This window comes from Fundulus heteroclitus, chromosome 5 (genome assembly GCF_011125445.2).
Source record: "Fundulus heteroclitus isolate FHET01 chromosome 5, MU-UCD_Fhet_4.1, whole genome shotgun sequence".
NCBI lineage: Eukaryota > Metazoa > Chordata > Actinopteri > Cyprinodontiformes > Fundulidae > Fundulus > Fundulus heteroclitus.
In genome coordinates this window covers 10,685,377-10,705,861 of record NC_046365.1, presented here as the reverse complement: position 1 = coordinate 10,705,861, position 20,485 = coordinate 10,685,377, and the positions used below count along the sequence as shown (strand labels likewise).

The 20,485-nt window shown below is 41.3% G+C and overlaps 1 protein-coding gene across 1 annotated transcript in view; it reads left to right on the top strand.

Annotated features, from left to right (window-relative positions):
• Window positions 1-269: 269 nt before the first annotated feature.
• ptprdb (protein tyrosine phosphatase receptor type Db) overlaps window positions 270-20,485 on the top strand; it is a gene marked incomplete in the record, with an annotated part of 229,714 nt that continues 209,498 nt past the window's right edge. The window contains 2 exon segments of the mRNA XM_036136866.1: window positions 270-379; window positions 508-616.

Sequence of the window (20,485 nt, the reverse complement as noted above, 5' to 3'; positions counted from 1 at the left end):
TTCGTTTAATAATTGAGTAGAAGATGAATAAGAGTCGTACTCTATTAGCGCATTTTGGCGGATTCGTACAGTATGATGTTCTGTGTTCACACGCTGACCCACTTGTGTAACTTTTAAGGTGGTGGGAGGGGGGGGGGATTGTTAAAATGAGCAGATCGTCTCCCTCTGCTGCCCTCTGCCTCATCGTAGCTGCTCTCTCTCTCTCTCTCTCTCTCTCTCTCTCTCTCTCTCTCTCTCTCTCTCTCTCTCCTCCGTCGCTTATCTCTGTGCGCATCGTCAGCACTAGTTTGGAGTCAAATCTGACAGCCGCTGCCTTTGCCTGCTCCTTCCACCGACTCTCCTTTGACTCTCTGGCGGCTGTCCCGGCGCCTTTAAAGGGGTAAAGCCACTATTTATTAAGCTTAAAACACGTGTTAACAGCTGTGTTTTCTATATAAATATATATAGATATATATATAAAAAAAAGAAGAGTCTGGCTGACCTCGATTACCTTGTCTCTGTTCCCAGCACACATAGTCGGGACCGCAGCCGATCGCTGTGTTCAACTTGGGGCGAAGAAAGACACGGGAAACTCCTCGGGATTCTCCGTACACCGAGCGCTGATCTGGATTCTGTGGTGAGCACACTTTGTTGCATTTATTTCTTTTTTGTTATCGTTATTATTATTTTCATGATGGGAGCTGCATCTGTTGTAGCCCACTGTTCTGATCGGAAACCAGCGTGTGCAAGGCAAATTAGTCAAGTGCATTTCTCTTTCTAACTGGTCACATAGAAACTCTTTTTTGATGTTATTTATTTTTATTTATTAATTATTTTTTTATTTTAACGTACACAAAAGCAGAAATGCTGCAGCACTGTTTTCGCTGATCTTTCTGAAAACCTTTTTTTTTTTTTTTTTCTTTATTCATTGAGATGTACCCGCACTTTATCCCTGCTTATTGGGCGAGTGAATTAAAAAGGTGGCCGCTTGTAACAATCCCGCTGTCGGTATTCCCATCACGGAGCGCGATGAGAGTCAACTAATACGTCCGGACGGAGTGCGAGAGAACAAGGGGCAGATTAGGGGAGAGAGGAGAGCACTGTGAGAAGAAACATTTGAGGGATCCCTCAGGGAAGCGCTGCTGTCTTTCTCACCTTAATTGGAAGGTTTTTTTTATTAGTCTTTTATGTCTCTACAATGATCATATTATCTAACAGTGCTTTACAGGCTCCTTTTTTTTTTTTAGTATGTGCTCATTGCTAATGCCATTACTGCCCCATTATATGTGGTGGCACACTCCTGGGCTGTGCTGAAAAGAAGGCATCCGCTGGGCCATTTGCTGCTTTTTATTGTCCCGTTTATCAATTAAACTTGTCTCTAATGGAGATCTCACACTTCCTCCAACATAAAACATTACTCTCCCACACACCATCCGTTAGCATCTCACCTCCCACATAGCCACACTTGCTGTCCACAGCCGATTATCTGGTGAGATGCCACCATTTGAGCTAATAGAGTCCTTACTTAATGCGACGGCTTCTCGATCGGAGGGGCCGAGCGCAACCGAGGGCCGCTTAAAGGTTCATAAGCGGTGCCGTCGAGGGCAGATCGAGAGGCCAGTGAAGACCAGACAAAGTGCCCCGTGGAGGTTGTCTGAGTTGTTGCTGAGACGTTTCATTGTTTAATTACAGTACAGGGCTGTCACTGCCATGGAGAGATGTGTGTCCTCGATTTGTGTGTGTGTGTATAGCCCACCTGTGTGTGGGTGTGAGGCGGCTTTGCTCGCTCATGTGTGTGTGTGCGAGTAAAGAATGAGCGATCAAAAAGAGTAAAAGAGAGAGATTATGCTAACTCAATGTTTTGGAGGATAAGATGGTAAGCAGTTTTTCAGTCGCAGTCTGCAGGAACACAAACATCCTTATAGACTTTAAAATACAGCGAGAAGAGGAAGAACTACCAGCATCATAGCTTTTAAAAGTTGCCATTTCCACACCCCTAAAACTATATGTTACACAGGTCCTACACTGTTAACGAGATACCAGATAAAGTTCTGGCTGCATAGGCTGGCACAGCGCTGCCCGTCTCTGACCTGTTGCTGAGCACTGCCCACAGTTCTCTACACAACACCAGCGGTGCTGTGCTAGTAGGTGGTTAAGTCTTTGAATGAGGAGGCAAGTTGTGACAGATACACATTTATTCTCCCTTCTGTCTAGACTGTGCACCCCATTCGCCACCCCCTACCGTAAATGCCACCCTGGACATAATCCACCCAGACTCCATCCAATGTGATGAATAGCACATCACACTTAAAATTCACATACATTTTTTGCTTTTTCTTCAAATAATATTTTTTATTAATTTATGTGCAGTTGTTTAAAAAAATATTTACCTGTGCTTTCGCTGTCCGGTAAATGCTAAACCATATATTGATTGTTAATTTTACTATGGTAGATACTTATAATACAAATTAGCAAATCTATGCATAATTAGGCATAACTCAAACCGCTAGGTGGCAGCAACGTACTTCCAACCTTATCCGTAGTCGAATATGCATCAACAGGCATTAGTGGAATATAAACCTTACCTTGGCTTCATGAAGACCCAAAGCAGTTTGAATAAAATACGCAATAGTTGGAATGGGGATATGAGTTGTTTATACCGTGTCAACCTATCAGAGTTGATGACAGATTAAAATAAAAAAAGAAACAGTCAGAGCATGGCTAAAGAGCCCCACAAAAAGTATACTGTTTGCCGTTGCCTAAACCTAATGGCAACAGTTAGGCTAAAGCAAGACACATGAAGGATAACCTGTAGAAATGGCTTGCTTGATGTGTTTCCCAACATATTAAGCTTAAGTGGGCTAGCAATTTGTAGGTATCTTAAATTAGATGAAGCAACAAATAAACAACATAAAACTCAGCTTGTTGGGCTTCTAGTAACAATTTTAAAATTGTAAACTCTTTCTCTTATAGCTTTTTTATGGTAAAAAGCTTCAATGAAATGCCAGAGAAACTGCCAAAAAGTTTTCTCCAGCTATAGAAGTATAGAATAATTACTACCCCACCTGCAATTGGACACTGCTGATCAGTGTCTAATAGCATAGTGTTATTTAAAGTGGCATGTGACCCACAATATGATCTCAGACTAAGCCAAGTTGACAGGTTTTTTTTAAGCATGTCAAAAACATTCTTACCTTACATAAACCTTACATGCTCTCCTTTGCTACTGTTTTTTTTTGTAAGTGGTTTGAAAATGTTGCAGCAGTAAGCCAATTACACCATTACTTAACCTAAAGCTACACTATGCAGACACCCTGTCTGCACTAAAGAAGATCCATCCAACTCCACATGCAGAACTGTTCAATTGATGTGATCCATTTTATTTAACTACTTAAGGGCAGTCATGCAACTTAATTTATTTGTTCCCATATGGTCAGTTGAGCCATAAAGATGAAATAATTAAATAAAAGAAGATGCCGATGTTTTTAAACCACACCATGCAAAATAATAATGATTAAAAAAAAATTTTCATCACATTATAACATTGTGCATTCTCCACTTTTTATTTCAATACATACTCTACTAAGCTGGGGTACATCGACACCAACACACATATTTCATATTCATGACTGAAATTAATGTTCTACAAAATGCTCTTCGTTTTCTGAAGTTAATTTTTTGATACACATAACTACATGATAGGATAGTTTGATAATAAGTTAGAGGAGTGCCACCCATATTTCTCATTAAGGTAACCACCTTAGAAACTTAAGTTGACGAGCAACCAGATAATTTTTTGTTTTAAATCTTTTTGTTAATCCTGTGATGCTTTGAAATCATGATATTTTTGCTTTGTTGTATTTACCGGCCCATGACATATAACAAGATTGCTCAAGCAAGACCCAAATTTTGGCAATCTTCGCTCAGATGACATGTCAGAAAGGTGCTGGACAGCGGTTGAGTTTCTGTCGTCCTGTATCTCTGTTAAACGTCTTGCAGTTTGTAAAAAAAAAAAAGTAAAATAAAAAAAAATGAAATGAAATGAAATGAAATATGTGAAGAGATGATAAATCTCAAGCCGGCTTAGTAATGAATGAAAAAAAAGTCATTTTATTGGGAAGTGTCCGGTCTCTTCCCTCCTCGATTTACCTCCTGCTCTCTGTTTAGATGAGTTTCAGTCAGGGAATCAGCGAAGATGTTTCAGCAGAGAATTTGAGCCTTGTTGTGTAGACATGGCAGTGCAATCATGCTACGAACCAATCATTTAGCCCTGGTAGCCCCCGTCGTTTTTTTCTTGTCAGGTGTAAAATGATATCTTCAGACGATGAGCTGATGTGGTGTCACTGATGGCAGTCCAGATGATTGTTACGACAGGGTTGGTACCCGTCCCTCTAATATCAGCTGCAATACTGATTTGCTAAATTTTACCCACGGTGAGATGTTTAATCATCCGACAGATTAAAGAAAGTAGCTTCCACACCTAGGAAAGCTGTTGACTCTGTTTAGTTATGACTGAAATTTGGGAGGCACTGTTTGGGACCACTTGCGCAAAAAAACCCCCACTTCAGGTCAACACCAAGTTGATTTTGAGTGCCCCAAGAAGGTCGTCTTTTCCAGTATGACAGTGAACCCTGGGCATAAAGGGTCACTGAATTATTTCATGACTATAAAAATGATGCAAGCAGCTATACCTTCAAATCTCCAGACATCCTTCAAACATCCTTCAAAGTCCAGAGTTCAAACCTTCAATCGAACCTTGGAGTGTCCCAAAAGATTCCCACATCCCCTAGAAAACCTCCTCTCCTTTCCATTAAGCTAAACGAGTTTACCTTATTTAAATGAGAACAGTTTTAAACGAAAAAGGGTTATATGTCACTCAGGCTATAATGATAAAACACCATAATATTTCACAACAAAGTGAAGCCAGTGTTGTTAGTTGCTTTGTGGTTGCTTTTAGCATGTGACTTTATCTGGTGAATTACGGTATGTGTAAGGTATATTATCTGTAGGTGTGTGCTCTAGGTAGCTGTATTGAATTTTGGGACTCATATTTTCAAAAAAAAGGGATTGATTCTTAGGTTGTACCTGTTGTGTCAATGGAGTCGGCAAAAAAAAAGACTTCCTGTCGGGCTGGGGAACAGCACCTGGTAACAAAACCAGAGAATAGGCCCCCACCAGTGGTTTGTGTCTCATCACCGGTCAAAAAACAAAGTGAAAAGTTGACAGCGTTGACAGACGGGATCCAAACAGCCACGACTGGCTAGTTGCTGCTAGCTAAGCTGAAATTGGCAACTGCTGGGCAACGTCCTGTCAATGCCAAAGTGAAGGGCTAATTCACCGTTCTTTAATGAGAGACATTTGTTTATCTCTAGTTCAACATCTAAAATACTTTTATTAGTTCTATAACTGAACAGAGATTCTTTAAACAGAGGTGGAGATTTCTGAAAGCTTTGTTTTGGTTGTGAGAAAAACAAAAGGGAGCAATTTCAAAGCTGGTTGTTTTATTGTTATTGTGAATACTTTAAAATGGGGATTCCTAGATTTCCCTAATATATTTGCTGAAATCTCATCTAGTCTCATTCTTGTGATATCAGTATAGTGTCCTTATCTTATAAGCTAGGTTTATCGTTATACCTTCATATTCGCCATCTCTCACCTCCAGTAGTATATCTGCATGCACATTTGTAAATTTGGCACATTAACAGCATTCTAGGAATCAAATATGGCACATTGTCAATAGGAAACATTGAAACATTACGTCAAAAGCAACCGCACTATACAATCTACCATAGTTTCATACTCCTTAAGGTAAATATACAGGGGAATAAAATCTGCTGAAACAGCAGGAGCTCTTGAACGTGTAGGTCCGAGCTCTGCAGCTGCAGCTTTTTCCCTCCATCTGACACAGGACAGAGATAACGCACTAGCTAAGCAAAGAGGCAGCACTGAAACAGCAGAGGCAGTTTTTTTTTCTCTGGAGATGATCACTATAAGTCCAATTTAGAGTAAGGCAAATAAACCCGTATGGATGAAAAAGTCTGTCAGAGTCCCTGCATCCCTCCATGGATGGTATGACTTTCCAAATCAAAGCACACTTTAGGCCAGTGTCAACTGTTCCGGTAATTAACCTGGATTTGGTGTGTTGTCTAAGGTGAAGCATACAGCAAACATCATTTGTCTACTATTAATGTTGAAGTTATATTAGAGAGGAGTAAAATGCAGTGAAAAAGTATTTTGACCCTATCGGATTTCCTGTGTTTGCTTTTTTCCCACTTGAATACAAATGTACTCTTACTTTAATTTATTATGGGGGGCTTTATGTGAAAAAGTACTTGCTCTGTAAACCTAATTAATAGTTTTACTATCTTTTTTGTTCTCTCCACGTGTGGGTAATGGTTTTCTCTTCGGTTTGCATGTGTCCCAACATCTTACAAAATGACTGAGAGATGTCAATAGGTTTTGTTTTCTAGATTTTCTATAGACCAGGGCACGATGTGTTGATTCTGAAATGTTTTAGCATTCTTCGTGTTGTTAGACAGGTCCTGTTTAAGTGATTTGTTGTTTTTTTTAATGTGACAGATCTGGCATTTGTCAGGCCTTTTTTGTGGCCAGTAAAATGAGCGAAAACATGGCTAATCACAGCTAATATATTTAACAAAGAGGGGCTCTCAATATAAAAAAAAAACATGGTTTAAAAAAAATGCCTTTTATATTTGCTGCTGTTATCTTTTTTATATTCAATTTTGTTTGAAAGATCTCACAACGAAGTAAAGAAAAGATCTGTAAGGAAGTATTTTCACAGCTCACTGTAATATAAAAAGTGACATGTCAGTGCCTAAATCCTGTATTTTGACGCTTTCTAAAGCCACACATGATCCTTGAGACACTGTGTTGGGGTTTGGTTTGTCTCTGGCAGGTGCATGACTTCATTGAAATAATGTTGTTACGCTGCTGCAGTCAGGGATAGGGTGCTTACATTAGAATAAGATTAAAAGCCATTTCTTTTCCTGAGTGCTCCTCGTTCTTTCAGCTTTGTATCTGGAACAGACACAAACAGCTGCTTAAAGAGCTTTCGCAAGATGTAGACGAGTTGAGTGTCTTTTACTTGAGAGAGAATAGCTGTTATTGTATTAAGTGTTTTTTGTTAAGATAGTGCGTTGCCACGACCACACTCATAAGAACCTGACAATCCGTGAAAAATGGCCCTGGCATTCTAAACAAACGCTGATTTCTTATTTATTTATTTTTTTCATCTGACAGATTGTGAGTGTTTTTTGTTTTCCTGCAGCAGTGTATTATTATTTTTTTTGCTGTCTTTTTTTTTGTTCTAAAAAGATGCACACTCGGTAAATTATACATCACATTCATATGCACTTTCTCGCATAACACAGGCAGATGAGGCAAATAAAGCATCTCGAAAAACAGAGCTAAAGTCCTGGCTGGTGCTATCACAATTAGTCAAAAAACCTTATTGTGTCTTGCAGCTATCCTCCCATTCTGTCAAACAGTACATGGCCCCGGGTTTAAAAATAGCTGAGCACAAACACAAACACAGTTTTAGCAGGGACAGCCCCGGTGTGCTGGCACCGAACCAAAGAGGTGGTGATAACAAGGTTGAAGTTAGTTGGAATTTTCGCGGCACTGCACAAAACCTCCTCGCACCCTTTTTTTCCAAATCTGATTCATCCTCAAATGAAATGTTTTTCCAAGAGTGTGTTTAAAAAACACACACACACACACACACACGCTTTCTTTTCCCTCTCTTTTCCCTCTTCTTCTCCTGCCAGATACAGTTGAGCTAACCCCTTGTGCGCACACACACAAACACACATACCCACCCACCCTTCTAATACTCTCATACGCTCACACACTTTCTTCTTCACACCCCTTGTTCTCTCACATTTCTCTCCTCTCTCCTCCCTTGGCACCTCGATGTGCTTCTCTTTAATTGAGATGCATTTCAATGTGGTGCAAATTAGCTTTCTGCAGCTCGAGTCTAAACTTGCAACGTATATATGCTCGTGTGTGTGCGCCCATGCGCGTGTGCACGTCTGCGTGTGTGTGTGTGTGTGTGAGAGATTTCCCACAGTTGAAAAAACGAAGGTGCTACCTTCCTGTTCGTTCCACTGTCTTCTCCTCTGATGCCTCATCTCTCCCACAAACTTGTATTTTTAGCCGGGTATTAATAAAAATTGGCTGCTTTGGACTTCTTTAGTGTGTGTCCTTTGGCTGGATGAATTCACTTGGCTTGCCTTGGGTGGATTTGAATTCCGATCTGAGTCTCAGAGAGATGACAATATGCTGCAGCTCGTTAGGGAGAGGGATGGAAGTGAGGAGGGTCAGGAAGGTCACGAAGACATCCGCTACCTCAACGCTCTCCTGACTCTTTTTCTGATCCGGTGTGGTGCCGTGTTGCGAGCGGTTGAAGCGCCCCGGCTTTTATGGTTTACCTCAGCCCAACGCAAGGCGGGGATGCTGGGCATGTGGCATATCGGTCGCTGATCTGCACTCTGTTGTCATAAAACAGTTTGCAACCACTGGCTAAAACCACAGATATGACCTGTGATACGGGTAAAAATGTGAAATCGCGTCACGCCTTTGAGCAAAAGTTGACACTTGTCATCCTATTTCAACCTGGATTTGCACTTTCGCCTTAAGTGGCTGCTGGCAGTTATTAAAATATGTGCATGTAAGATTTCCTCTGGGCTTGTCTTCCAGGTAAGTGCAACTTCCCAACATGTGCGAAATGTAAAACCTGACATTTTTACAGTGCAGCTAAACAGGGATCTATATTACCCTATTATGCCCATAACAGGATTTTATATGCTTAAATTAACAGGTTGAGATGATCTGAGTCTCTTCCTTTCCTTTGTTTCGCTATCAAGAAACAGACACCATTCTTTGATTTAGAAATGCTTTTAATATCAATCTAAGGTACTGTACATTCTGCTTGCTTTAGGGATGGACCAGTATTAGAATCACTGTACCTTTTTTATAAGGATGGGGAAAAAAACAACAACATAGGAGCAGAAAAGCAGTGCACAGCGAGTAGTGGGGAAGGGGCAGAACTGTGAAACTACACTAAATACAGTCCTGAGTACCCTCCAGAGGTCACTCCAGCACTCTGGCTCTTCATTCAAGCCCCTTTAAAACCAAATGAACAATGTAGTAAAACTATAACTTTTTAAAAATCCAAAATAATTGGTTGTTACCCATGAGCAGCATGTGTAGTCTACAAGGCAGATAAACATTTTTCTCATATTTTACTCTCAGTTAGTGTACTGTAACTGTGCAGTTTCAGCTGTATGTTCTGTTTTTTTATTATTATTTTTTTTCAATTAAAATACTCCAAATGCTCCTGCTGCTAAAATGCTGGTACTTCTTTCACAATAAAGGTTTTATCCATCTTAAACTGTCTGCATGAGAACCATAATTTCCAGATTTGTCTATTTGAGATTTTATATAAAAAATTATCAAATACAGTTGATATTAATAAAAAAAACCTGAAATAGCTCTTTAGTTTTTCACTAAAAGGAAGTTTTGCATCAGATGCAGACTTTGGCTGTTTTTGTGGCTAATGGTTAGCAAGATGCTGTACCTCCATGGTGCGTGAAAACCGCGTGGATCTTTTCTTTCACTGTTTCAACATTTCAGTTGTCTGACCGGTGTCTCGTAAACTGCCACTCAAAATATGCGTTCTTGTTAGAAGCTTGTTCAGTCTTTATGTTATTGAGTGTTGTTTGCTAGCCTGACAAGCAGCCTTTGTTCGTCGAAATCGTCAACACAACCAGAGCTGCTTCCTTTTTGGAATTCCAGCATTACTCTGAAACTGCATTGTAGAATACAATAATGCAGTAACTTAGATGAATGCAAAATGGCAGCAAATAGATATTTATGTGACATACCAACCAAAAGTACTGCACAATTTTCTATTGGAAGGAAAATATAACATGGTTGTCAAGTTTTTAAAATAATATTAATCATAAAGCTAGCTAGCTAGCTATATGATTAGATAGATAGATAGATAGATAGATAGATAGATAGATAGATAGATAGATAGATAGATAGATAGATAGATAGATAGATAGATAGATAGATAGATAGATAGATAGATAGATAGATAGATAGATAGATAGATAGATAGATAGATAGATAGATAGATAGATAGATAGATAGTCTCCTTCAGCTTTGCACAGCAAAGACATACATTTTTGTCCAGTCTTCTTTGCGAAATTACTCAACCTCAGTCAGATTGACAGATTAGGCCTCTGAACATCATTTTTTAAGTCTTGCCACAGATTCTGAGTTGGATTTGTGTCCGGACTTTACTGGGCCATTGGAACACATGAATATCCTTTAATCCAAACTATTCCATTTGGTGATAATATGAAAACCTGGGGCGATATCGATAGTCACATGTTTGCTGTTGGTTCCCTAGGTTCCCTAATGTTCTTTCTCAGACCTATGAGTCCTGAAAGAAAATTACACACCATTGGAATGTATTTACTCTGTAGGTGACTTCTAAAGACAACTGGTTACTATGGATTGGAAAAGGGGGAGAGGTGGCTCAATACTGATGCATTTCACACTTCCTAGAATTGAATCCATAAACAATTAATTAAAAAAACAACATGTTTTCCTATACTTTCACAACTATGCACTACTCAATGTTTGGTCTATCACATAAAATACATTAGAGTTTACGGTTGTAATGTCACAAAATGTATATAAGCTTCAGGGATATAAATACTATTGCAAGACACTGCATGTTCTAAAACTCACTGGTACATAGCAAATCATCCTTTTCCAAAGCTTGTCCTAATCCTTAGCTTTGTAGGTTTGATGTTCAAATCAACTCAAGTGTTGTTGTTTTTTGAAGTACCAAATAAGTAGAGAAAACTTATAACTTAAGCAGGTTTTGAATGCAGATCACCTCACGGAGACTAGAGACGCTCACGTTGGTTCAAAAACCCATCCATCGGGTCTTATCTAGTAAAGCTGAGCAACGGTCAATGAGGTCTTCTCAGTTGGCGGATTTTTGCGGCGTTGCGGGGCTCTTGGTGCCACTTCTGGTGTGAGAACACACATGCATGTGCGAGAGAAAGAGAGCGCAAGGAGTCATTTGGGAGAGTAATGCTGACAGTAGGGTGACCTTGGGGCTCCCAGTCTTCCTCCTGTCGATGAAAGAAATGACTTAGTGCCTCTCTTCCCGCCCATGATGGCTCATTTATTATCATTAGGCACATAGTCAAAAGATGCTGTGCAGGCCCTCAAGACGGAGCGCACAGTGTGTGTTGCGGTGTCGGGCTGTTCCTGTGTGCGCGCGCCGGGCTGAGAGTGACAGACAACAGGACAGAAACGGAGAAGGGAGCCTTATCTCTTATGATAAGTGCTTCATGTCTGAGCATATGTGTTTGTCAGCCAGTGTTTGTCACAGGTGCACCCGGCGTCGCGTTGGCTCGTGTTCGGAGTGTTTATCCGTATTTTGACAGCCGACACGTCGCCTGTCTGCCTGCATCTGCCTGTGAGCCGCACCTCTCCGCCTGCTCTCCGCGCCTCCAGCCTAACCCTGCGTCACCTCGGCCGGCTACCGAGCGACACTGGTGGTATATGGCTACATCAGGGGCGGCCTCCGAGCTATCGTTTCTCAGCATGATGGATGGAGACTTCTGCAGTCCAGTCAATACCCAATCTTAGCCCACTGTCCTGATTTAAGATACAGCAGAACCCAGGTGACACACTCAGAAGCATGCCACTTTAATCACTCTGAGCATCAACTCTGTGCCTCCGAGATGGGTGTGGGGCTGGGACAGTGTGTGTCTGAGTGTGTGTGTGTGTGTGTGTGGGGCTGTATTATTATCTCAGTCAGTCAAGCAGTGCTGTAATCACACCGCGATCGGCAAGTGCTTGCACTTCTGACAGAGTTAACATTTCTTTATAATGTAGAGGTGCTGACATAAATAACGTACAGGGTGGGTGGGTGGGTGTGGGGTGGGGGTGCAAGATTTATGTTTGGAGTCGCTGCAATTGTACCAGAAAACATACATTATCTAAAGGGTAATAAAATTTGCCACTGAGCCGAGCGTGTGCAGAATGTTGGCGCTCTGTAAAATGCCTCCGACCCAACTTGTTCACGCGCTTGACGTAACCTCAAAATTGGCAAAAAAAAGTCGTTCTTGTAAAGTTGTAATCCCCACAGTGCCAATGGCTGACGTTTGTATAAGTTGTTTATACAATGTCTTTTTTTTTTTCGCTTTTGTGAAAAGAACATTTCTCAGGTCCAGGACTCTGTTAGCAGCTGATACTGTGGTGTGACAGACATATCAGTTTTGGCATTGGATATGTCTGCCTGCTTATGTCAATATGTTTGCCAAGCAGATGAATTTCATGCATTTAGCTATCTCATTATTCTAAAATGCGGTAAAGAAAAAGATGCTTTGATTTCTTGGGGCTTTTCCAGAACCTCGGATCTGTCTGCACATGTATTGATCATAAAAGTGATGAAGCTGTGCGCAGCATGTGTATCAGTGCTCAGCACATAGGAGCAGGTGGTGGCACAGAGTGTAAAGAGCCCCGCATTCTAAGTGTTAAAGTCATTTTCTAAAGTTTTAACGGTAGTATTTGCAGGGATCACATAGCAGCAGTACGATAAACAACTAGCAAATTGCTTCCTTCATACTGTATCTTTTCACATTAATAAATTGGCAATAGGCGGTATTAGTTTTTGAGTTTTCAATAACCTGGAGTGAAAACACCAGGTTTATTGCATTACTAAAGTATAAAAACACCCATTAAATGATCCACTTGCCCTTTAATAGGCAATAGAGAAATAATTTATCTCTATTGCTGCCAAAATAAATTTAAATATTGATGATCACAGCTATAATGTTATCTAATTTTTAGAGCAAAAAATTATTTTTAAGTGAGTAAAATCACTAGATTTTTTTCCCTTTCTGATCTTTAAAGAGCAACTATAAAAGGCTGGAATTAGTTGTTTAATTAACAGCCCCCCCCCCCCCCCCCCCCCCCAGATTACTAACTGCAGGTGTAATACACTGTTACCTTAGTGAGAGGTTTTATAAGCAAAAAAAAGTAGTGGCAGCCTCTTTTCAGCCAATTGACCATCAGTGTGAAGCAACAGCAGGAGGAAGGGCAGCACTTTGTTTGCCTGTTCCACACAGAGAATTTCATTATTATTATTAACATTTAAAACATTAAAATTAACATTTAAAATGACCAGACTGGGACCTGTCCAGGGTGTACCCCGCCTCTCGCCCATTGAAAAGGCTGGAGATAGGCACCAGCCACCGCTCGCGACCCCATGAGGGATAAAGCGAGTAAGAAGATGGATGGATAGATGGATTTAAAATTACCATTTTTTTAAGGGCCTCAAACTGTAGGAATGGGATGAAAAAATGCTTTAGCTGTTTTGAAACTAAACTTTTTGGATCTCAAGTTTACCTTGATAATGGTAACTGGGAAAGCCTAATAAAGAGTCAAATATGAACAGGACATGGTTGGAACAATTCGCTTGAGGTAAACTGCTCTGTCAGCGCCGATTCAGAAGCAAACATCAAACAAAATGCCCTACACATGAGTCTATGGTTTTTTTTTTGTATCGTAGAAAAATAACATCTATGATCTGAGAAAATTGTAGTGCAAGTGTATGATTTTGAAATATTCAATCAGCGTTGAGGACAGAGATCACTAAAGGATGGGGTCTCAGTGCTGCACCGGCGCTGTTATTTAAAGTGGTTTTCCTGTTGCTCTAATGGTCATGTTTTCTCTTAAGACACGTGAAAAACTTTCTTTCCAAGTTCATTGCAAGGATTCACCTTGGTTAATTTTCAATTCAGTATATTTATCTATAGTGGTAAGCCACAGCACAAAGTCATTTTAGAACACGTTACTTGGAATCAGTCCATGGACTCTGTGTCCATGTGTCAATGTAGAGGTTGGTGGGATGGTAAAAACATCATCATCACTTTTGCCTTCTCTTTTTGTGGAAAACTGCAATCATGATTTTATCATAAACACGAAAATTCAAGCCAACACGGTTTCCATCCTTTTGCACAATTTTGCCAAGATGTGTCAAGTTGTTTTACTTGATACGTGTTGGCAGAACCTTTCACTGTTCGTTAACATTAAGATTAGAGCAGACCTAGTCTCAGACTGTTTAGCCTAACTCCAAAGAATATATACCCAACACCCAGATAAAGTACACACTTAGTTAAACAGGCTAAAGTAAAAGCAGAAAATAAGTTGTGCAGGAAGGCAATGAACAGAATGTGCTGCATAAGATACGCGTTGTATCCAATATCACCGTCTCTCTGCTTTGGCGGATTACAGCATGTCTTATTTAATCATTTTTGGCTTTAAATTTCTTTTGTGTGTCATGAAGCTGCCAAGTTTTGTTGTACGCTGCAACACCGAACATCACTCAGCATTCATTTTGTTTTGAGCGGCGTCACCTTCTCGTGCCTCTGCCTTGTTTGGATTTGATGCATAGCCTGTTTATAGATTTTCATTTCTTTAAAACTCTCCTCATCCGCTAACTGGAAGAAAATATGAGCAAAAAACGTAGAGGTGGGCCGAGCCTGAAGATGTTGCCGCTCAAGCTGGACTCCGCTCTCAGATCCAGAGACGTTCTGCTACCTGTGCAAGAACTCTCAATATAAGTTGCAGTGTTTTCACTATAAATCAGTTCACATATTAGAAGGACCAGGTGAACGATGCCTCTCTATCCCAACCTCCGTCATGACACCATCTCCCTTTACACGTTCCAGAGGCTTCACGCTTCGAGAACCACTGTCTTAAAAAAAAGTTTCGAACTTCCACATTAATATGTTGGACTTTCATGCGGTTGCCGTATGGCACGTGCTGCCGCGTTTTCGCGGCGCTCTGCGGCGCTCAAACCAAACTCCGCTTTTGGCTCGCTCTTGAACCGGGATAAGCCAGAATGAGCCGGGGAGAAGCCCGGAGATTATATGTGTGAGCAGTCTGGAAATACAAGCAGCAGCAGAAGGCAGGGCGGGATGCAGGAAGCACTCTGGAGGCCACTACTTGTGTTTGCAGCGAGCGCGTCATGGTTTCTAATAACCCATTTTCATAGGGAGGGTTGAAGAAAGGAATCAAAAGGGATATAAAATAGATATATAGTCATAGGCAGGAACATGCTCACTACATATACAGAGTAAAAGTATGAGCACGGTTCGGTTTCGTTTCAAGTCAAAGAAGCATGCTGGACTTTAGACTTGTCAGTGTGACTCTTAGCTCTGTTGTCGACATATTTACAGTACATGCCGCAAGATCACTTGGTTACTGTAGGATACATAAAGGGCCTTCTGTGATGATGATGATGATGATGATGATGATGATGATGCTTAATAAATTATGTGAAAAATGAAAAAGAACTTCACTTCAGTCAGCTTTGTCAGCAACTGCTTGATCAAAACGTTGTTTTCGCTTCCCCTAACTGGAGCCAAGTACCCTGATAAATCCTAAAAAAAAAAAAAAAATATTCCATATCAAAGTTTCACAGTAGCAGTAAGTGAATCGCATTTATGATGCAGCACACAACATGTCCTTGTTAGTCCAAGAGCACAAAGCGCGTTCAGGAAAATTAGGTGCACTATACCATAGCTCCAGAACTTTATCATTTCATTTTGTCACATTATAACCATAAACATCGTTGTGTTTGGTTGGTATTTTATGTAAGAGACGAACACAAAGTCGGGCATAATTGTGTAGTGGAAAGAAAATTATACATGCTTAAAAAAGGTATACAAAAAGATTTGACAAAAAAAAGGGAGGCATGCATTCGGCCACATGCACTCTGATACCACTAAATAAAATCAAGGATAACCATCTTTTTCCAGAGAAGTAGCTTGCGCATAGATTCTATTCCGGTCTAATCTCTGCATAAATACAACTTTTCTGTGACATTTTATGTCACATGTGAACATTTTATAGAGTACTACTCAAATCACTATAGTGCATGATGTCTAGAGACTGAAGAGAGTGTACAAGAAGAGCATTGATCACAGAAACAGCAAAGACTCTGTAGGGGCTGAAGAAATCCACAGCTCTGGTGGAAGAATCTGTTAACCGGATAACTATTATCTGTGAATTCAGTAAATCTGGCCTCTATTGAATTATAAAAGAAGAAAGTCGTTGTTAAAAGAAAACCATAAGCAGTCCAGTATGCAGTTTGTCGCCAGCTACATAGGGGACATGGCAAACATGGACAGAGGTGATGTGTTGGATAGCATTAAAGTTTAAGTATTCGGCCTCGGTACAAAATACGGTGCAGAAAACTAAGATTCTGAATATCATCCCAATGCTTAAACACGGCGGAGGCGGAATCATGCTGTGGAAATGTGGTTCTTTAGCAAGAAGAGGAAAGCTATGATAATGGGTGATGTTGGTAGAATCTAACTGCTACCCTGGGGGTTCCACTGAATGTGGGAGCGTCGTGGCTGGTCACTACAACTTTACTCAGTCAGAGTGGTTCAACCCAGCCCGCCGCCGCCACATTTCTGAAGTGCCGGGGCATCTGGGATGCTTAGGGCCATATATTTTAGAGTATTCTCTGAAATACATGGCTGTTCTATTTTTGACTCCACGTCAATCTAGAACAGAGCTCACCATTCAAGCAGGAAGTCAGTCGATGAAAAACGAAGTGGATCCGGTCGAGTTTACACGTAAAAGACCACATGTGGGGACTTTAGATCGCTTTTTACTCTGAAACATCGATACGTGATTACCTGCAGCTCCGGCAAAGAGCCACCAGCAGAACTCGCTTGATACCTGACTCCATGGATGACGGTTTTCACTTTATTTAAAGCCTACAAGTACTCTACTATCGCACGATGATGCATTCCTCGCATGATCTGAGTCCAACTGTGCACCGGCGCTGCGCTCTGAATCACCCCCGGTGGAAAGGCTGCCTGGCAGAAAGCTCCGTGTTGAGTGGAATCCTGGGGTAAGAGGCTGAAAAAGTCTTGAGATTGGGTTAAAGGTTACTCTTCCAGACAGCGACCCTGAACATACTGACATTGCTACAAAGTAGTGGTTTGATCAAAGTATGGTCATATATTAGAAAATCCCATCCATAGTCCAGACCTAAATCAAACTGGGAGTCTGTGGCAAGACTACATGCAAACTGAGTGACACATCACCCAAAAGATTTACAGCTCTACTTGCCCTGCTTTGTTCTACTAAATATTTCCTAAGGGATCTGAATATAAATGTATAAGATACTTTTTTATTTTATTTGTAAAGAATAATTAAATTAACTATTATGTTCTACTTAATGTTGCTCTACAGCAGGGGTCACCAACATGGTGCTCGCTGGCACTAAGTAGCCCCCAAGGACCACATGTGGTGCATCTAAAACTTTATTTTATTCTGTCACTCTTCTTGTTAATTCACACTTGCATTTATATAGATTTAAAAATGACAACATCGACAGCAAATGTTTATTTTACATAAAGTTAAGGTGAACTCTGACTCTTCTAGCCCTTCGTAAGACACAACACCAGTGAAGTAGCTCTCAGTTTCATAAAGGTTGGTGACCCTTGCTCTACAGAATCTACCCCCCACCCCTCCCAAAAAAAATACTTTGAGGTAGGCAGTTGTAATTAAAAAAAAAAAAAAAAAAACATGAAAAGTATAAGGATGGCAAACACTTCTGCGATGTGCATACGTCTTTATTACCAGACACAGGAGGCGTCATGCCCGATTACCCAAACCAGATTCCCTTACATGAATCCTGCTTCGGCAACAAGCAGACGCAGACGTGTTGGAGTTCACGAGTGCAGGAGAGAGCACTTTGGCGTGTGTGGTAATCCAGAGGAGATTGGGTTGGTATGAGTGAGTGGCTGGATATCACGGCTTCATCAGACAGTGATCTGTTTGCGCTGGTTCAAATTGTTCCCCCTCGACGTGCCATCACTCTCGGCAGCGAGCGAGCGAGCGCGCCCGCTCTCCTGTGTACACACGGACACACTCGTACACGCTGACGCTCAGTCACATCCCCTCCCCTCCCAGCTCGGCCGGGTTCGGCTGTTAGTCTAATTTATGAGGTGCCGTTAATTTGGCCTAAACGCTCATAGCGAGACCCCCCCCCCCTCCTCCTCCTCCTCCTCATCTCTGTGCCCCTCCCTTCTCCCGCTCCTTCTCATCAGTCACTCGGCAGAGTAAATCAGAGGGGTGGTATTGCACAGCAGGCAATACACAGACTGGACACCTTGACTAATATACCGCTGTCCTTCCCATCCTCCCTCTCCGTCTTCCAGTCTGTCTAACTCTGTCCAGCCCTTCCTCACCACAGTTTGTGTAGCCTGTCTGAATCCAAGTTGGCTCCTCTCCTTTTTCATTTCGCTCTTTTTTAGATTTGTTTAATCCTAATATCTGTCTAAACTTCTTCCACCACTTATGTGCACTTCTCCTGCACCATCCTGTCCTCCTCCACTTTTCCTCCGCTCTCCCATCTATGCTCACTTTCGCATCCTCCCCCATTTTCCTGTTCTCCTGTTAGGTATAAATTTAGAACACAAGGCAAGAGGGGATGCTTTGCGTACGTGTGCTTCTTGGTGTGTCTGAATGTGTGTGTGCGTGCGTGAGAGAGAGAGAAAACTACACATGAAAGCTTCTCAGAGTCCCCATGCAGTGCTGATGGGGCTGATTAAAAAGCCAAAGCCTTGGTTTTCATCCACTTTTTGGATTCGCATTAAGTCAGACCCACACAGGCATAAATGCGCACACACGAGCTTCATAGCTCATTATCTCTCCTTTATTACTCTCTTTTGCTTCTTGTCAGGTTTTGTTTCTTGATCTCCCTCAAACAGAAGAAGGGCGTTCTGATTAGTAAGAGGTATTTCCTCCTGATACGGTGGAAGTAAAAAATAGACGCTGCGGTCAGGCCTCTGAGGCTCCCTCGTCACTTCACATTGTTCCCCCTAATTCCTCACACGGTTGCACGCCCGGGAGCGCCGCGGCCGACTGCCCGACAGCGCACCTATACATCACTGTCCGTCTTTCTTCACCTTTGCTTATTTTCTATCCTTCGCCCCCTCTCTTTCTTTGTCTCCGCCCCATCCCCTCACCTATTCCGCTGGTTCCCGTCTTTGTTCTTACCTTCTCAGATTTCCCCGAGCACAGAGGGGTTTTAGCCGCTTCTCAATAATGTAGGCGCGCCAAGCCTCCCGCTCTCCTGCGCAGCCCCTACCCCATTTACACCATCCCGTCTTCCTCCTCCACCCTCCTTCCTCTCGCTGTCACATCTTTCTCGGCGGGTTCCTAATGGTGCACGCTTTGAGTCACAAGATAAAGCATGCTACCTCTGCTTTATCCCTCTGTGTATTATATAAATCCACTATGGTTATCATTAAGTAAGAGTATCATAAAACACTGCCTCATTCCAAGTAAAGGTCAGGTTTTTTTATAGCAAAGGACCAACTTAAAGTAGAGTAGATTACAAAAGAAATGTGCCAATTTGTGCACGTTACAATTAAACAAACCTGCCGTTTTTAAGCAAATCTTTGTTTGTCTAAGATATTTGTCCAGTAACATGTGTTTAATAAAGCCTTTCACCCTAGAACAAAACAACTGCCCCGCGCTGCCCTCTATATTCAAGCGCCTGCGAAGAAACAGAACAAACCTCCTTGACCAAAATACATAAAACATAAAGGCTAACAAGAGTTCCCGTAGCTGAAGGTTATTATTGCATCGTGAAGCAGTGCTGCACCTATTCCATTAATCGTGAGTGAACCAGATTGCAGTATAAAAAAAAAAACCCAACAACATTCAACATAATTAACACACAATAAAAAAAAACTGGTCTGTCAAGTTTGCCGGGGAAAAGATATATCGAATGCACTGAGAGGTAATTAAAATAAGTGTAAAAGCAAAAAACAAAACTTAAGATCCAGGGGGCTGGACCCTGTCCTAGAAGGCAGCATGTGGGAAGCTGGGTGCGCCATACACAGGTCACCCGTCCATCACAGAGAATCACAAGACTACAAAACCCACCCTTTGATATTGTTGTGCAATACCATTGGTTTGGCTTTGCTATGAACATCTACTAATAAGTGCCAAAGGCGATTGTTAACACTGTACGTCATTTTAATCAAACTTACACAATCATGGCACCACCTCGTTATCAGGAAATAATAGCCAAACACTTCTCAGTCTCTATCAGTTGTTGTTTTATGAATACCTTCCTAGTGAGGAGGACATTTTTGACCAATCTGTATAATCTGACCCAATCTGTATAATATGATTGAACTTGATTTTGTAAAGTGCCTTGAGATGACATGTTTCATGATTTGGCGCTATATAAATAAAATTGAATTGAATTGAATTGAATTGAATTGAGGTGTGGTATTAAAGAACCATAGATGATGCAGTGAATTCACACACTGCCATTCTGAAACTGCAAGTACTGCGCACGTTAGACGGAAGAAACGCAAACAAGATACAATCATTTATTAAATAAACTCCT